The following is a 12,915-nucleotide window of genomic DNA, read 5'->3' as shown; positions in this document are numbered from 1 at the left end:
AGATGTGCACCATACAGACTAACTAAATAAGATATTTATCTATAGAACAAGCTTTTAAGAGCTCAAGTTCTCTTAGTCAGATACTGGGAAAGGACAGCATAAAGCAGCGTATCAAGTGTAATGAGTGATTTGAATAAAAAAGATGGGAAAAGACAACGGAGAGGAAAGGGAGAGAGGACCAGTGCTGGGAGGAGGATACAAGCAATGAACCCATAGGAAAAAAAAAGGGGTCACAAAAGCTAGTCCAGCTAAGGGGGATATGGATCTTCAGGCCCTGTATAAACCACACTTATCCCATTACCTCCTTATCTCCAACCTGAATTTCCTGCGATGCATCCTGAAATCATTGCTCCTAATCTAGTCCCCTACAGCCACAGGAGAAAGCCCATCTTCTTTATACCTTGTCAGGTAATTGAAAAACTATCATCGAATGTATCCTCAGTCTCCTTTCTCCAGACGAAATAAATAATCCTGGTTCTTCCAGCCTTTCCTCATAAACCAAGCTTCCCAGGCTTCTTATTTTTATTGTTCTCTGCTAGACTCTTTCCAGTCTGTCCACATCTTGGACACATCAGCATTTAAGCAACCATACCAATAGCATACAATGTGTGCAGGTAGAAGAGATGTAGATCAAACGTTAACTAACTTTTGAAATCTGAAGTGAAAAAAAACACAACAAAGTGCTACCCATAAAAGCCCTTTCTGCTTGAGAAAGCCCCATTGCTACTGGTTGTTAAATAGGGATACTAATTTTGCTAATAGAGATATACTCACCAGTAGAACAGCATCACCCCTATTCAGGTCTGCCTCTTTTTAAAGTTACAAGACATGTCTTTATCTTAGGGAGAACTATATCATATTCTGAATATCAACACAGATACTTCTAAATTAAGAAGCATTCAGGGAAAAAAAAACTTTCAAAGTTATCATTACTGTCAAAATTTAATTTTCAGTTTGGAATTTATACTGCTCACTTTTCTAAAAAAGTCACATGCCCCAATAACAGGAGAATCTGAGTTTATCTTTTTGCTTTTAAAACATTGTAATAATTAAAGAAGCTAAACACAGAAAGACTGTTATGAACTTGACAGATTTCTCTCACTTAAATCTAGTGACAAAAAACAAAACAGCATCAACAGCAAGTTTTTTTACGTGGGTAGCTTCACTAAGACATCAAAAGTCATGTTCAGGCTTCACACTGCCTCTGGGAACTATTACGCTGTTATTGAAAACAGGGTGAGAACTATTTACCACTTTCACTGGCACACTGCATCTGAAAAAAACAGCTACAGCATATAATAAAGCACGTACACAAAATCAAATCAGATTTATGGTTCAGTAAGCCCACTGATAGCACATGTATATTGAAGAGTGCAAACATACTGACCAAATCCAGCTACTAATTACTCCAAAGCTAGCTGTCAGCATCCAAAGTAATCCAGATGTTCTGCCTTTTTAACTTTCAGTCCTCTGATCAAAATGACAGTGCCAAGTACTTGCTTCAATCAATTCCAGCCCTTCATAAAAGCCCCAAAATAAAATGTTTCTTTCTACCAGTCGGTTGTCTTCATGAAGACAACAGCAATGTTTTTCCCCACCACTGCTAAAGGAGCTTTTATCTGACTGCTTTAAGATTCTAATTGTACAATATAATTTATGAGGTAACAAAACACTCCGGATATGGTTTGATTGGCAGACCAGAAGCATCATATGCAGAGCTTGAAAAAGTCACATCTTTGTTACCAAGGCAGCACTATGAGGAAAATTCCATTAGTAGGACCAAGGATGACAGCCTTAGGTTTAAGGGACTGAGTATTTTCAGTGACAGAACCGCCAAGGTGGACCCCTTTGCTAAAGGAGACCAAATCGAGCCAGACAACACCAACGTGCAAATTTAAAAGCAAGGGCTACATCTTTAACAAGGCCTGTCCTCAAACATTACAGCTCCTTAAGTGCAATACAGCATCAGGAAAATGTATGTATTGGGAGGGGTGAAAATGAAAGAGGGGAAACAATATAAGGAAAGAAAGACCAACAAAGAATAAGTACAGTTGTAGAAATGTTGCCTTCCAGGAAATATGCAGCACTTGCTATATGATGCCAAAAATCTTAAACAGTAGTAGACACAGTTGAAACAATTAGATGTCAAACATTCCCTATTAAACCGAAACCATTTTGGGGTAGAAAAAGACGAGGGGGGGTGGGGGAGGGCTAGGATTTTTGATCCATTTAAAGCAATATTGAAATATCTATTGCGTCACTTCTTTGGTAGTATAAAAATGTCATAAAAGTTTTAGCATGCTGGATTTACCATTCCCCTGCAGTGTGGTTACCAACAGTGGACGCCCATGCATTGCTATCAGAAGATCTAAAAAGACCTAGAAGCAGTTCTATCTTACTCACTGAGGAGCAAAGAAACCTGCTAGTTTTAAAACTTTCAACAGTTTTTATGAAAAAGAGATTACATTAGTAACATGTACAGAGTAAAAGAGGGACTTAAAACTTAATCCAATAAAAGAAGGTCTAATAAGAGAAAAAAATTGAGCAGAAGTTCACGGATTAAGAATTCATTAAAGAATTATGGGTCAAGAACTACTAAATTAAAAATATGCAGCACTCATTGGCAGGTATGAGTTTCAATGCCAGGCATACTAAGAAGTTTATTTTCATCATCCATAGACAGTTAAGTGGAAGCTTTCTGCTTAATACAACAGAAGTAATCACAACTGACAAACCTGTTTGCATTCACAAAAGGCTTAGTTTCTTGATCACTTGTTTCTTTGCAGCAGATGCACTAGTCAAGAAACTGAGTTGAGATGCATGTGATAAAACAAACAAGTAAATAAATTGCCTAAAACAAACTTAATAAACTCATTTCAAAAGCCTGTGGACCATGACTGAACTGGCAACATTAGACGTTTCTTGTAAACCTGACGTCAAAGAAGACTATTGGATTTATCGACTGCATATAAATAAGCAGTAGGCTCCATTATTTCACACCAGAGAATCTCCGTTATGATGGGTTTGTTGCATATTACTGAGAGCTCTTTGGAAACGACCCTTGCACTCATTTTTTCTTCAATAAACTAGGAACAACCATCTACAATGAACAATGACTATGGACACACTGAATTTTCCAAATATTCTATTGATAGGAGGCTGCAAGAATTAATGTTTTGTACATGCTTCAAAAAAAAGTGCTATTATACGAATTACTCCACAAAATAAAAACTGTAAAGGCATCATACTAACCCTGACACATATACCTATTTAGTTTCACTCTTAACTCCTGTTGAGAACTGGGGCAATCTACTGAACAAGATATAAAATCAGTTGTCTTGCTTCCCATTTCTTACTGGAGCAAAAAAGGTGTCCTAAACAAAGCTGAATTAAAAATGAAGAACGGAAGCTAAAAATTTCCATTCAGAAGACTTGGGGTGAAAGTAGGGCCATAGGAAAAAAAAAAGCCAAATGTTTTATGTGAGAATTGAATATACCCAATTGAAATAAATATACTTATATTATTGCTGCATTAGTGTCCTCAGCAGCTGACTCATGATGAAAGTTACTTCATTTCACACAGGGATAAAAAATGATATTCATGAGGAACTCTAGACAGGAATGTTACAAATGACCAACAGCTATTGTCTGCACAGAACAATGGCCAGAATCGAACTATCTGCCAACATCTAATGCAGTTTTGCTGTTTAAATTGCATCCCATTTCACGTTAAATAAAACATGATAAAAACCTGTAAGTTCACTTTCATACCCAGCAGGCTACATCAAAAACACTTTACAAATAATTTAAAACACTAGGAAAAAAGCTGTATTTAGTACATGCAGTTTCAGATTTCTCTTTCAAGGACGCGATAGGAACAAGCTGAAATGCCTGGAAACAGGAGGCACCAATACAACCTATTTGCCAAGTCCTACTAGTTTTTCCAGCTACTTTTCTTCTTCGGTCAAACACCGCAAAATTCATGAGTCCTCTCCTAAGGTGGATTAAGACAAGCTTCTGTTATCCACATGTTCATGCTTAACCATGACAAACTTTGACAAAGTAGATTCATAAAAAGCCATCAAAACATTCTAAAAATGCAACCTAATATATGAAAACAAGAAACTGCTGAAATAATCTTTAAAATGTCTACTACTGCTTCGATCCCCTGATATGAACAATTGCAGATAATAGATATTAAAGCTTAAATTAGTTTCCTACCTTACAGTGTATTCTATTTAAATGCATTGCTTTAGGTCTGAAAAAGGCTACATGTTTACCCAGAATATGTAGTTATCCAAACCTAATGTAAGAACTTCTTACTAAATACAGAATATCCTAATCCAACCATGGTCAGTGCTGGAATAAACAGCCCTGAACTGACTAGCTCTCACCATTTACAAGGATGCTCAAAATACAGACCTTTTACAGTTATAAAAGGTACAGTCACATTATGAAGTAGACACTAAGGCTGTGTGGCCCAAGATTTGACCTCAGCCCCCTGAGCCATGCTATAGGGCAGGGGCAGGCAGCAACAGCCAGAGCAGGAAGGGGGTGCCCAGAGACTTTGGCTGCTGTTGCAGTCAGAGCAATATGGGGAGCAGAGCATCAGCAGGAGCCCAGAGGTCACAACTTAACCTTGAACAGTCCTGCTATAATGTAAAGCAATAGCCAAAAAAACAAAAGGGATGAGTTATGCTCTTTCCTAATGTGCAGCTGACTTTACAAAGAGAATATACAGATATCTCCTTGAAGCTTCAATAATTATCAAACTGGTATCTATAGCCAATAGGAGTGATATCTGGGGGCTCAAAGCACATACAGTAATTTTTTTATTTTTTTAAATCACTACTCATGTATAGATCAATAAAGGTAAATTTCTAATATACCATCATCACCACTGCCAATGTGGATTGAAGTACAGCAAAAGTTAAGTGACTGACCCTTTCTACAGGTTGGACTGGGACTCACAGGTTGGACCCAGCCCGTGAGCTGTGTCTAACACCCCTGATTTAAGACAACAGAGAGGTAGTTAGCCATGTTAGTCTGAAGTCAGGCAGAAGGCAAGGTAGAGATGCATTTTACAGACTAACTAAATCAGACTCCATAAGCTTTTGTGAGCCTGACCTCACTTCACCAAATGCTATGAAAGGACATGCACAGAGCAAGCTATCAAAGAGAGATTTGAATACAAAACACAGGGCAAGAGGAAAGGGAGGTGGCAAAGTGCTGGGAGAGGCAAATATAATACAAACAGGAACAAAAGGGTCACACAAAAGCAAATCTAGGTAAATGGGATAGCATTCCACAGTCCTTGTTTAGACAATACTTAACGCAATCCAGTCTACTAATGATTTCTTGCTCTGCAATTGTGTTTAAGTTTGTTTTGAAAGTTTTGTTGTCTACGAACAGGTACTCAGGAACTGAATGTTTGGGAATCTGAAGTGTTCTGCCACAGGCTTGCATGTCTTTTGGATGTCAGATTGGGGGTTCATTCATTCTCACATATAGGGATCATCTTGTCTGTTCAATGTAGATAGCAGAGGGGCACTGTGAGCAAGTGATGGTGTATATATATATGACACTGGTTAGAGACGCAGGTGAAAACAGTCAGTTACTACCGTAAAATCAGAACCCAAGAATCCAAGTTCAAGGCTTCCAGAAATATGCTGAAATAAGCTGTTACTATAAAAGCATACGCATCACTGATTTAGTCTATAAGGTGCAAATCTATCCTGCCTTTTGCCTTCCAGAACTATGTCATGATGAATGGCCATGTTCCTTCCTTACATTCCCACTGCCCTTTTCCCAACAGCATTTTAGTTCAGAAAGTTTAAATTCCCCCCCTCTACCCCCAGTCCTTTAGAGTTTTGGGGTATTAACATTTCCTATTATGAAAAAAGGTTTAGCACACTTGCAGCAAGTTAGTTCTTATCAACAGCTCTTTCTTTGTTTCCTTCTTCCTTTTTTCCTTCCTTCAGCAACTGAAGGACAGATTTTCATCAGCAGTGCTTCCTGAGATTCTGCCAGATCTAATGAAGCCCTGATGCTTGCAATATTAGTTTCTTACAAACCACAATAATGATTATAAGGACTTTGGTTTGTCATAATCCTGGATCTAGGCAAGAACAAGGCCTACTGATCAGCTGCTTATTGAATACATACAAACAGATATAAAAGATTCTTTAAAATTAACAGAGTTCTTAAAAAAAAAACATGTTTTAACATAAAGAACAGAGGAACAATGAATGCCTCTTTCCCAACCCCTTCACTGGCCCTTTTCTTTTTAAACAGTTTATTCTTTGTGACAAGGATTATGTCCTCCATTGACTTGAAAAAACGCACTTTTATAGATTTATTCAGATTTCAGAAGCAATTAAAGTTAACTGTTGGACAAGCTTTTGGCACCAGGTGCCCTGTCTCAGGAGACCTGATGTCCAAAACGATCACTTAACAGTTCTCCCAACTATATTTTGGGTCCAATAAAAAATATTACAAAAAATTCCTGCATCTCAGACATTTCCTGGACCATCATGGCTACAACAATACTTCAATCCTACAATAATACACAGAGACTAGCTGTGCTAATCTGCAGTCACGCAGAAGGCAGCGCAGGGGGGCAGCTTAGAGACCGGTTCAAAGACATAAAACTTTCAGATGCAATGGCCTATTTTGTCAAATACTATTAATGTAAATATAGATAATTCGTTTGAGGATAGCTGTAAAGAAACTGCAAAAATAAATATTTGTTTAAAGCTATAGCATATGCTTGTAGGTACCCTTCACATTGCAAAAGGCTCCCTTAACAATAAGCTTGTTAAAGGCTTTATTGTGCTAAGTGCTACAGATAAAACAGGGAGACAGTCTTTGCCCAAAGTTTGTCAAACTACATTTCATAAAGAAAATATAAAGCTCAACCTAACTACCAATGGCCAGCTGATCGTTGTTATGATTGTACAGCATAATGTGAAAGGAGAAGTGCCAGGAACAGAGGAGGTCCTGGGGATCACAATCACCCCATACTTACCTGAGGTAGAGAAGGAGCACAGCTGGAGCTAGAAGCACCCCACTGTGTTTCCACAGCAAGTGCTCCATCTGGATTGGCAGTGAGAGAGACTGAAGCAGTACTTCCAGCCCCAGAGAGAGGCAGCTGGGGAGAGACCGCAGTGTCCAAACAGGCAAGATGCTGGAGGACTCTCCTGTCTGTGCCAGCCTGCAGCAAGCTGTGGTGAAGTGGTGCACAACAACAGTAAATTGATAGAGGGGGATCAACCCCAAATTTATAGAGGGGGATCAATTCACACTGAATTGATAGAGGGGGATCAACCCCAAATGAATGCTTGGACTTGAGCTGACTTCCATTTGGGACTGATAAATGAATTGTTAGAATAGGATAAACCCTGAATGAAGGAAGGGACTTCAGATGATGCAGTTTCTGAGATGGTTAAGGAACTAATGGAATTGTTTGATTAAGTTGATTTACTTTTTGAAGGCTGTTAGTCAATTAACAGAAGGGGTGAAACCCTGAATGAGTGGCAGACTGAATAGGATTGAGCATGACCAGGATCCTGGTGGCGTAGGAAAGACCACCATATCTGTGACAAGAGGTCAAGGCCCAAAAGAAGAAATCTGATAACATCTAGGATATGGTAAAGGTGGGGTGTACGGGGAGGCAAAGTGTCACAAAGAAATTCCTCCAAGGGACAGGCCCAGACCTATCTGCCAGTATAACCAGCTCCCAACTTTAAATAGGATCAAAGACATGGCAGGCAAGAAAGATAACACCAGAGAGCGGCTGTGACAGCACTGATCACTATCCTGACATCATCTTCTGATAAGTCACTGGGCCAGAGAGGGCCTAGATCATACAGCACCTACCCCTAACACATAAGCTTTCATGAGCCCAAACTTACTTCATCAGCTGCTACAAAATGACATGCACTGAGCAGTGTATAAAATGGAGAGTGATCTGAATACACAAGGGAGGGCAGAGGGGGGCACCTGATGTCCCCAAACTTGTCCAACAGCTATATTTATTGTTCAATTTTATTCAGATTTCAGAATTAAAATGTAGTAGGGTTTTTTCAAATAAAGGGAGAACATAATCCTTGCCCCAAAGAACAAGCTGTTTAAAAAGAAAGGGGCAGGTGAAGAGTTTACGACACTGATGTTCTTTTGAGCATGATGTTCAAGTATTTTTATTAAAGAATTTGATCATGCATGTCCTTTCACAGCAAATGAACTGATTTTGGGCTCACAGAAGCTTATGCTATATGCACCTCTGATTTAGGTGCTTATCCACCCTGCCTTCCGCCTAACTTTGGATTAATGCAGCTAACTACTGCTTTCTGACTGATCACTCTCAGGCACCACTGCAGAAGTGGATCTTAAGGAATGGAAAAGACAATCATACAAGGTAGACTAAGGAGACTATTATTTATTTACATGAGAGAGTACAAAGCAAGGTATATCTGTAAGCAGACAACTAAACATTGAAGCTGGCAGGGGTAATATGGAAAGGGTAATATACATAACAAGAGTGTATGAGAAAAGGACAGTATTTTATAGCAGTTAAAAATACTGATAAATTTTTATATATTTGTAAACTTAGGTTGGTAACTTGTTGAGTACATTCAATGGATTAATACCATGGTGCTACTTCAATTTTAGGAAGTTATTATGCACACATGGGATATATAACCACAGTGCATACCATATACATGCAAATATTTATAACCAAGTTTTATGCTTTAGATGCTAAGAATTAAGTTTTCCTTACAGAACTATCAGGTATCATGTCACCATATCCTAATCAAGACAGACTGGTCTAAGGATCTTACTTGCATCTCAGTCATTATATTGAGTAAGTCTCCCACGATTTTGCCTCCTTGGTTATACTACAAAAGGGATGAATATTTTCTCAACCCTACATTTACTACTGATCCTGGCTTCACATTTGTAGCCAGGGATGCAGTTGTTCAAGGAAAAATAAACCTAAAGCTAACTTGTAGGAAGACTTGTACCATGCATCTCCTTCCATTTCACTGCCTCCCCCATAAGTGCCCAGGAAGCACCCTCCCTACCCACACACAAATACACACATCTTCCTCCCTGCCCCAATCCAGAGCAGGGAGTGGATCACCTGTCCTGTTCCTGAACACCTCTCCCCACTTACCCACCCACCCCATATAGGGAGTATTGGTGAGATATTGTACAGGGAGGGGTGATGACCCAGCTTGCAACAGCTCATTAAAACTCCCTATGTGGCTCCCAGGGCCAAACAACTGCCCATCCTTGATCTAGTAGTAGCTATGTCAGCATTCTACTATGGGCATTTCCCAAGTTTCTGGGCTTTTCCTGTTGCCACATGGGACTGAGAAGGAATTTGTTTACCCTTCTTCTGTTGCCCCACTTCTTCAGAAGCACTGGGTGGTGCCTACAGCCAAGGCTGGGGATTTTGACTGGGGTGTGCTAAGGCTTGTGTTAGGACTTAAACCCTCCACCCAGAGTGAGACCAATCACCACATTTGGACTAGGGAAGGAATTCTGCCCCATGGTCAGATTGGTACAGACTATAGGGGTTACTGCATTCTTCTTCAGATCTCCTGATCATGCCCCTCTTCTTCAGATCACTCAAGTGTCTTTTAACAACCTTCACAATAGCAGGATGTTAACCACAATGGTTCCCGTGCCTTCTTTACCTGTGGAAAATTAGGATATTATGTCTTGTGGTAAGGGTCGACTATAGCTTCGCTAATAGGTTAGACAGAGGATTTATATAGGATGATTTGGACAGGGGTCTCCTACCTCAGCGTACTTCCACCCCTACTTTTCTGTGATTCTAAGACGTTAACCCCATGCTTCTGGGAAGAAATGTGGGAGGAGGGTCTTAGGAAGTAAGGAATTTTTCTTTTGAGCAGTCTGATCTTTGGAAGTATACCTGTTAGGTCTAACTGGTAAGAATTGTAGGGATGTTTGCCATCCTTAAAAGTGTGGGACATGGTCTTCCTTCTAGAATCATTAACTTAATTAATCTTCCATGTCATTTCCAAGAAGATGCCAAAATAGTACCACTGTATCCCTTCCTTGATTTTCACCTGTACCAGGTTGTAAGGTAGTTTCAGGTCCAAGTTGTAAGGTATTTTCAGATTTGTTTTTATAAAGGTCTTCGTGCCTAAGTAGTGAAAGGTTTTTTGGATAGAAAGGTTGCCTGCAAAGCCAGGAACCACACAGTTGCCTGGGATACTGCTTTCAGGACTGTATCCCACATTTTCCCCATTATTTCTAGCTTAAAAGGACCATATTCTAAGTATTAATTATTTTTTTAAATCATCACAGACTGTAGCATTTTGCTAAACTGCTGCTAAGCAGGATATTTTCTTGGTGTACATGCACTGGTGCTATAACTGCTTTAAAGGCTGAAAAACAGCCTGGTCAATATCACTGTCTTCCCTTCAAGATAGTAGCACATATGCTGGCAAATGATCAAGTTAGCTGATGTCTGGCACACGCTGCAGATGTCTGCTGCATATTCATAGTGCAGATAACCTTCACTTGTATTTCTAAACCCAATCCTGTCAAAAAGTGTCACATGTACGATAAAAAGGAAGAAGGCCATGCACACAAGTTTGAACTTCTCAAAAGAAATTACTGCTTTTAAGAGGATAAAGACAAAAAGCAGAAATAAGTTTTTCCACAGTACAAATGAACTCAGCTTTTCCACAATACAAATGAGCTTTGTTCATATTATAATCACATTAGAATGGGAAAGACTGTCCTTCCACATACAGTTTTTTAATAAAAGTTTCACTACAGTGAAAGCAGGGAATTAAATGTCAGGAGCCCCGGTCCATTCTGGTTCTGACGGCCAATTGCACAAGAAACTGCTGCACAAGATACGTTAGTGAGTGTACAAACAGTATTTCATATTGATCACAGATTCAGAAGTTCAGCATGGAAAAAAGTACTATATTATATAGCTACATATTCCTGCCAATATAGTGTATTCTATTTAAGTGCTTACCTGAAATGTGCACTTATCCAAAACTATATGTAAAGAAGGCTGAAACAATGGTATCAATGTTGTGTTATTAACACTGTGAAAAATGACAAGCACTTCCTCATTTTCAAGGCATCTACAAGTTAATTTGGGAGCTCTATAAGAAACCTTGAAAGTGACAGGTGGTGCTAGTCATTTTCAGAACTAATAGGACAGTACTGCCTGTTTAAAATGGGACTGCTTACTGCACTCCTTGTGCTCTGGTACTAGAAGCCCTCAAACTGATTAGCTCCTCTCATTTTTCAGATTCCAACTGTCGTTATAGTTTTAACCCCAATACGTTTTCAAAAGGAGAGAAGATGAAAAACTGACTAGCAGCTGTTTGCTTTTTTTCTTTTGCAATTAAACAAGAGTACAATTACTTAAATTGAGTATACCAGTTAGCCCAAGTTCAGTTAATTTTAAGGGAACAGTGGGGCTGAAAGATGCCATGCATTTTACACTTTTCACCAACAATACCCAGTGTTTGTTAGAGTGTAGGCAAAAAGGAACAAATTGGGACCGGTGGCACGTTAAGCAGTTAAACGTATGCATTAATCCAGCATGGATGTAAGCAGTAGTACTGCGATAGGCTGAAATAAAGATTGCTGAAACGAGCAGGTTTTGCCATTGCCCTTCACTTAAGGAAGATGCAAGAAACAGATAAGCAAGCACGCTCCATCAGAAGCAAAAGCAAATGACAAGTTGCTCAGAAATTCAAATGCTTGGGCAGGTGGGGCAGAGCTAGATATTGTTTTGTGATAAAGATACTTGTGCAAGCGGATGAAAAGCCAGCTCAGGCAGAGGAGACAAGAGTAGAGACATGCCAGTGAGACAGCTGTAAGAAACATGTAGAGTCGATTTTGGGGTTGAGATGCTGGCTGGACAGGTTTGGAGAAGTGAAGAGAGAAACCCATTGCAGGCAATTCGCACCCTGCTCTGTTCAAGTAAAATGGCAGGTAGAGCTGGGTGCCAACGCCATTTCTTTTTTCCTAACTGGAAAAACCCATTAAGAATTGCTGAGTGACTTGAGCCAAGAGGAGCGTAATCCCTCTCATCCCGCCCCGTCTCATTTCCCCAGTTCCACCATGCCCCGGAGAGCATTAATCCACAGCTGGCAAAGGAATCAAAGCTTGAAACATCTGCAGGTCCCCCCTTTCATTCCATCTCCATGCACAAGACACCCCTCAAGCAGCCGCTTTCTTTCCTCGTCTGTATTTACATTCTTCAGACGCCTCCGGTGCTCCCCAGTCATTTTTTCCTCCCCCCCCAAAACCCCCTTAAATAAATATGAACGTTACATAAATAAATATATAAACAAGCATGCACATCAAATTATAACATTTAAATATACAGTGAATGAACAATGAATATAGAATATTATGTGTATTTTATAATGGGGCAAATTAGATCTATCAGATAGATCTGTATATAAAATATAGCTATATTACAATAAAAAAATAAAATAAAAACAAAATAAAACTGATCCCAGTTTCCCACCCAACTTATTCCCAGGCGTCAGCAGCACGTGCCTCCCCCCTTCGAGCACGTGCGCAGACGGCATCACCCCCAGGCCGGGACCCCCGTTTATACGGAGCCGCTCCGGGTCTTTGGCTGCTCCCCTTAAGGACGCGGCGCGCGCCCGGGTGGACCCACCGCAGCGCCGCGGGGGGCGGGAGAGCAGACTGAACGTTCAACTGCACGCGCTGGCCCCACAGACGGCAGCGCCGTCCCGGGCCAGGCGGCGCGAAGGGACGAGCCCAGCCCCGGGTGGGGGGCGCGCGCGGACCCACCTCACCTACCCATGTCGCCGGCGCTAGGTCCCATTGAGAAGTAGTAGCCGCCGCCGCCACCTCATACCCCCCCCCCACGCTTCG

General features: G+C 40.4%; 1 protein-coding gene across 13 annotated transcripts in view; it reads right to left on the bottom strand.

Moving 5' to 3' along the window:
• PPIP5K2 (diphosphoinositol pentakisphosphate kinase 2) overlaps positions 1–12,915 on the bottom strand; it is a 120,909-nt gene that overhangs the window by 107,493 nt on the left and 501 nt on the right. For 11 of the 13 annotated variants that reach the window (XM_019517219.1, XM_019517224.1, XM_019517227.1 and 8 more), the window contains exon 1: positions 12,837–12,914. The exons of the other annotated variants lie outside the window; for them this stretch is intronic. The gene's annotated coding sequence lies outside the window, so the exon portion shown is untranslated. Of the gene's footprint in view, positions 1–12,836; position 12,915 lie in introns of those variants that run through there. 13 annotated transcript variants of the gene reach the window in all.

The sequence above is a fragment of the Gavialis gangeticus genome, unplaced genomic scaffold (genome assembly GCF_001723915.1).
Source record: "Gavialis gangeticus isolate Ggan-Ray unplaced genomic scaffold, GavGan_comp1, whole genome shotgun sequence".
Classification (NCBI taxonomy): domain Eukaryota; kingdom Metazoa; phylum Chordata; order Crocodylia; family Gavialidae; genus Gavialis; species Gavialis gangeticus.
The sequence above is the reverse complement of the archived record's forward strand: the minus strand, read 5'-3'. Positions and strand labels throughout refer to the sequence as shown.